The sequence below is a fragment of the Pteropus vampyrus genome, unplaced genomic scaffold, assembly GCF_000151845.1.
Source record: "Pteropus vampyrus isolate Shadow unplaced genomic scaffold, Pvam_2.0 Scaffold27, whole genome shotgun sequence".
NCBI lineage: Eukaryota > Metazoa > Chordata > Mammalia > Chiroptera > Pteropodidae > Pteropus > Pteropus vampyrus.
In genome coordinates, this window is record NW_011888808.1 from 8,215,990 (window position 1) to 8,222,503 (window position 6,514).

General features: G+C 30.7%; 1 pseudogene; it reads right to left on the reverse strand.

The window, feature by feature from the left end:
- Positions 1-2,869: 2,869 nt before the first annotated feature.
- On the reverse strand, positions 2,870-2,990 carry LOC111737467 (annotated as a pseudogene).
- Positions 2,991-6,514: the final 3,524 nt, after the last annotated feature.

Here is a 6,514-nt window from a genome sequence, read left to right on the forward strand (position 1 = left end):
TATAATTTTAATTCATTTTTATTACCTTTTATGTCTTTTATTTTAGTGATATTTTCAAAACTGCTACTCTTTGATATAATATTCCATGTAAGTTTTACTTTCAAATCCATGAAACATTTATATTTTAAAATGTCAACATACTAATAACTAATATTTTGATAAATACTTGTATTTCACTTTATTTTAGAAATATTTCTTTAATTTTCAAATTTTTGCCATCTTGTCATTATATTTAAATATGTTTGCAGTATTTACCTTAATCACAATATACTTGAGGGGGGAAAAAAAAAGCAAGATAAGATAAATTGAATAGTGACCCTTTGGTTTTGACCAAAAAAAATTTATCACAGAATGTATTCAGTATTTATTTACCAAAATTAGAAGTAAATCAGTGGCTGAGGAAAATATTTTCAGTTTATCTTCTTGGAAACTCTTTACAATTTTATTTGGGAAATTTAGTATTCCATTGGAGTATAATGATATACCTTTATTTATACAACTTAAATAAATTTTATTATATTCTATAATATTAAAACCCTATTACAAGTGCACAAACAGGAAATAAAAAGGACTCAAGCCTAAGGCATGTAAATAAATGGTTGCCTATGGAAGTTAAGAAAATGAAGAGATAGGGGAAAAAGAAAATAAATCCTTCACATATCAGTAATGTGTTATATACTTCAAGAAAACAACGGATATATATATATGAAAAATATAAATTTTAAAAAATTAATTTTGAATATCTAACATATGTTTAAAATTTTAATAACAATAGCATTAATAAATAATACCATCATCAGTCAAGGAACTAAGAAATCAGTAGTAAAAACAAAATTAAAAAATTCCTACAGAGATTAGTAAATGTGAAATGTCTTAAAAATCTAGAAAAAGTTCAATAACACTAATGAATGGGAGAATAACGAAGTCAAGATATAATCCGGTAGAAATGAATCTGTAGCTTTACAACTTGGCCTTCCTTTTCAGCTTTATTTTTTCCTAATATATGTAAAATACTCATTTATATTTCATAATTACAAATGTTTCCACATGTTTTATAAGATAAATCTGGTAGATAGTTTTCTATTTATAGGACTAAAAATATTCTGTAAAGTTGCAGAAAAAAACTCAACTGAATGTTTTATTCCAATATTTACGAAGAGAGATAAAATGTATTTTGGCTTGTAAAGGCATGCAATTATAATTCAATTATTCTCTTCAGTTCAGTAAAAGTCCCTTGAGCAAAGCATTTAAAATGTTTTATGAAATGTTTTAGGAATTTACTTTCTTCACATAAACACTTGAAAATATACTTAGTTTCAGGCTTCTTGAAGCATTTTGATACAATACCTCTCCTTTCCTCAGTATGTTACAGAGCATCGAATTTATAAAGAATTTATAAACAGTAGTTTTAGAAAATATAACCAGTAGTTATTATAGACTGTGAAATTAAACATTTTAATTTGTAATATTTGCTTAAAAGTTCTTCATAATTTCCCAACAAGGATTTAATGATAAATCTAGGACTGCATTCTGTTTACTCATTCAAAATATTTTAGCATTTTCATTTAATGTATTTTGTCTTCTAAAGGAGTGGTTCCAAGCTAAAAGTTTCCTAAAATATGATTTTATGTGTTTGATTTTGTACTAAATACTAATAAATGGAATTCATTAGATGATGCTTACACTGTTTTCAAAAAATAGACAAAATATATTAGTGTATTAAGAGTTTAAGTTGTTGAGAGAGGATGATGTGTGTGAATGGTATTTGTATTAGAGTTCTCCAGAAAAACAGAACCAATCAGATATACAGAGACATAAAAGGAGATTTATTATGGGAATTGGCTCATGCGATTTGGTTATGCCACCATATATGATCTGCAAACCCTGATACACAGAAAAGCCAGTGGTCTAATTCAGTCAGAGTCTGAAGGACAGAACCAGGAGCTCTAACGTCAAAGGGCAGGAGAAAGGATGTCCCAGTTTAAGAGTGAGAAATGCCCTTGATCTGCTTTTCTGTTCTACTGGGGTTCTCAACATATTGGACGATGTCTCCCCATTGCATTGGTGAGGGCAATTTTTCTTTATTCAGTCTCCTGATTCAAATGATAATCTCTTTCAGAAACACCCTCATAGAAAACATCCAGAAATAATGTTTTACCAGCTATCTGAGCATCCCTTAGCCTAGTAAAACTGACTCATTAAATTAACCATCAGAACACCAAATAACACGTTTACCCCAGTATAATACACAGAATTGGTGTGACTGACGATCATAAGACGGATATTTTGCTTCTTACATTCACTGACTTTAAACTGATAATTTTTACATATAAGCATTAAAATGTTAAGAGACATAAATACTGATATTATGAAAGACCTGGCTCCATAAAACAAAGGCCCTCCAGAGTAAAGATCTTGGCAAAGAATGTAAAGTAGACATTTGACAGGTTTGTTAAAATTAAAATCATTCTTATGCACATGGCATCAGTGTAGCATGAGGATTTTATGTTCTAACATATTTTAAAATTATTTTTGAGAAAAATCTTTAAAATGAGTGATACATTTTAAATTTTTCATTACTATCAAACTAATACACATCCATTATGGAAAATCTAGGAAATACAGATTGGCAGATATAATTAATTAAAATTGCTTGATATTTCATAATTATTTGATATCTGCTCATATTTTTGCTCTATATTTGTCCAATCTTATTTTCTCAAGGTGTATAAAGAAAAGTTTAAATAATAATGATAATAATTTTGTATAAGTTTTTTATTTTTAATTTTTTTAGGCGAGGCAACCTTTGGTTGACCTCACAGACTGCAAGGACCTTGTCAGCTTACAATTCCTTATTTTTTACTTTTTATGCCAACAGCACCTGGTCTTCCACGGTGAGGTCTCCCATCCAAGTACTAACCAGGCCCAACCCTGCTTAGCTTCCGAGATCAGATGGGATTGGGCTTGTTCAGGGTGGCATGGCCTTAGATTGTATAACAGTTTTCTACCTGCTGTTTTTCTTAATATTACCATGAAACATTTTTACAATTAAATATTGCCTACAACATCATTTTAAAGAATATTTTATATTATGCTATATAACTATACTCTAACTTATGTAACAAACCCCAGTTATGGGTACTTACTCTTTTGTTGTTGCTAAATTGTTAGCCTCATAAGCAAATTGTAATGATTATCCAGTACTTACATATGGTGAATACTTATGATTATGGACTTAGCACTAATTCTTAATATTGATTTGTTCCCAAACAAAATATCTACCTGTAAAGTTTTTGAATCAATTTTCAAATTGATTACTCCCAGAGAAGTAATCAGAATAACCAGGTTGAAGTTTATAAATATGCCTTTAATGATACAGTCACCTATTTTTCAGTTTGTTTTGAAACTGTTACCCTTATTTTCCAATAAATATATTATAAAATGTATTAAAATATAAAATATCTTATCAAAACTATGTTTTAATAAAGTATTATAAAATAATTTTATAAACTCCAATAAATAATGTATAACATTAAACTTCTCAACCTGGCATTTATGGTCTATGATGTGAATTACATCTACCTTTAAGCACACCAAGACCCCAATTTAGCATATCCTATATTTAATGTTCTTGATATGTATGATTTTACTTTCAACTTTGAGAGTGTCGCACAAGAAAATTCCAATGCAGCTATGTAAAGATGACAAATCTGTATGTGTGTACAACTACTTCACATGCTTTACAAGTTCTAGGATAGACTGAGCACAGTAATTGTGCCCTAGACTGTACAACCTACACTCCATCTATACATTTACTTTAGAGATTCAGGCATCCCCATGCATGTGTTATGTATTGGATAGTTTAGGGTAGTTTAGCAAAGAAAAAGTGACTTCTTCCTTCTCTACCATGCTATATTATTGTGTTTGGAAGAAAGAATTCTTTATTCTTAATTTTTATTTAAAATGTTTTCTTCATAAGGCTTATGCTATAGCTTAGTAGTTCACAAAGTAGTTCACTGATATTAACAGGTATTAAAGAACAACTCCATCATAGAAAGAATGTGCAAAATACTAAGTTAAAGTGAGAGTAGTGTCTGCAGAACTTTTCACGCTCTTTCATATAAATTATGCAACTTGTGAACTTTAAGATTTAATGTATTATACAGCTAAATGATGCATGTTAAATTTGAGTTAAAATGTTGAAAAATAAATATATAGTCATGTGCTATATAATGACATTTCAGTCAAGAAAGGACCTCATATATGATGATGGTTCCATAAGATTTAAATTGAGTTAAAAACTTCCTATTGCCTAGTGATGTCATAGCCCTTGCAATGACATAAAGCATTGCATTGCTCAAGTGTTTGTGGTGATGATGGTGCAAATAAACCTCCTTCACTGCCAGTAACATAAAGTATAGTACAGTCAATAGTAGGATATATCATCTAGGGTTGTGTAAGTAAACTCTAAAATGTTTGCACAATGATGAAATGGCCTAAGGACACATTTCTCAGAATGAATCCCCATCTTTAGGCTGTGCATGACTACATGGAAAAGCAAAAAAAAAATAAAAAGTCATTTGAAATTCTGCCACTATTAGATTTAACAGTTTCCTTGTCTGCATGATATCTATTACATATTGTTTAATGTTGAATATAAAAATACATATGTGAGATAATACACTCAAACTTCCAAAAATAGAATAGGGAAAGGATGTGTATTCCAAAAATATTGTTCCAATTTAAATTCTTAACCCAAATAAATATCATTGAGAAAAAAATATTATTTTACTGAATCATATTATTCACTCTTTCTTCAGAGTTTTTGAACAAGTAGGAGGAGGAACCACTGTAGTTTCTCGTAAATCATCATAAGCATTACCACCAGAATCTTGGACATATCTGCAATCTCCCAACACCAACATTAACTCTAAAAAAATAGTGAGTACAATTAATAATGAGAAAGGTATTTCCCAAACTTCTTTATAATTCAAATAACATCTATATTTTCAGAGATCGAGTCATGATATTATAAAAGTATTTAGTTCTTTTTCTTTATTCTCAACTTGCAATTCGATCCCCATGTTTGAAAGAAAACAATGTTATTTTTAAGATTAAAAGCTGTCGACATAAGACAGTTTTTTTGAGCTAAACTGACAATTGCTGGGATGCAAAATCTCAAAGAACTGAGAAAATGCTCCTGCAAATGGCTGTTTTGCAGCTTATGTTATATATTAGAACAGAAGGAGGAGATGTAAGGAGGGTTACATGAAATCCATTGGCAGCAGATTAAGGGGGTGAGAAAAAGCAAAGTGGGGATATCTCTGGGATCAGGTAAAAAGTAAAACAGAGAGACATACTTCTTTTACATTGACAGGTACAGGATAATAATCAACATTTACAGCACATAGAGATGGTAACTGGGGAACAAGAGAAAAATTAGGGGTTCTGTGGTCTCTTGCCGAGGGGTCCAGAAAAAGAGATTACTCTGATATTTCAAGGGTATGTTATCTGAGATGCAAAAAGACAATAGATAGGCTTACTTAAGGTAAAGACTGACCATTGTCAAGGAAGCTACAAGCCCAGAACTCTCTATTAATTAGGAATTTTTATGTTCAGACCATCCTATAGGTTACTTTTGGTCTCTGAGTTTCTAAGGCCCACCATGCAGGTCTCCCCTGAGCTTGTCAGGTTTAGTATGTGGCCCTATTTTGTCTACAAAACTCATATTTACAGAAAGATAAACTTTAATGTGGCTTTTATTATTCACCAGCACTTTTCAGAGAGAGAAAACTTCATTTGTATGAAGGAATTATTGGATTAGCCATTTGAGCAGAAGACCTAGGCTCCAAGAAATGTTCAGGTAATAAAGATTAACTCTAATATACTCTCAATAATGAATGAATAAAAAAAAATGTGAAATTCTGCAAGATAAACTTAGGAAAATAATAGGAGCTTAGGAAAAGTCACTACAGAGTATGGGAGAAAGGGAAGAGAGTCTGGCTAGTAAGACAAGTTTGCAAGAAAATGAAAAATTGGGGGAGGAAAGGTATTTATATTGGTTGATATGGAGTTAGTGAAAATATACACCCCCCTGCATTTTCCCTAATGAACACTGGAAAAATAAACATTGCTCATTTATGTCTATCGATCTATCTCAAAAAAGAGGATGAGGCAAAACCCTTTCACTTGTTATGGTAATAACATCTCAATTAACTTCTTAGTCGAGAGCTAATTTCCTTAGTTTTCTAGGAGAAAAAAGGTGATATACTTTTATCTTTTTTAAGTTACAATTTAAAAGTTAATTAAATGCTCAATGCTGACCTAATCCTAGGTAAATTCCCAAGTGACTCTAACTGGTTCAAAGAGTAAAATTCACTACCTTCCCTCCTCCCTATCTCCATATGAGAAGTTCAAATTCCTCATCTCCTTTTTAGGAGGTGTTTCAAGTGTTATGCATGGTAAATCATGAGTTATCCAAAGGAAGTCTGTTGGGGAATTTGAGGAAAATTCC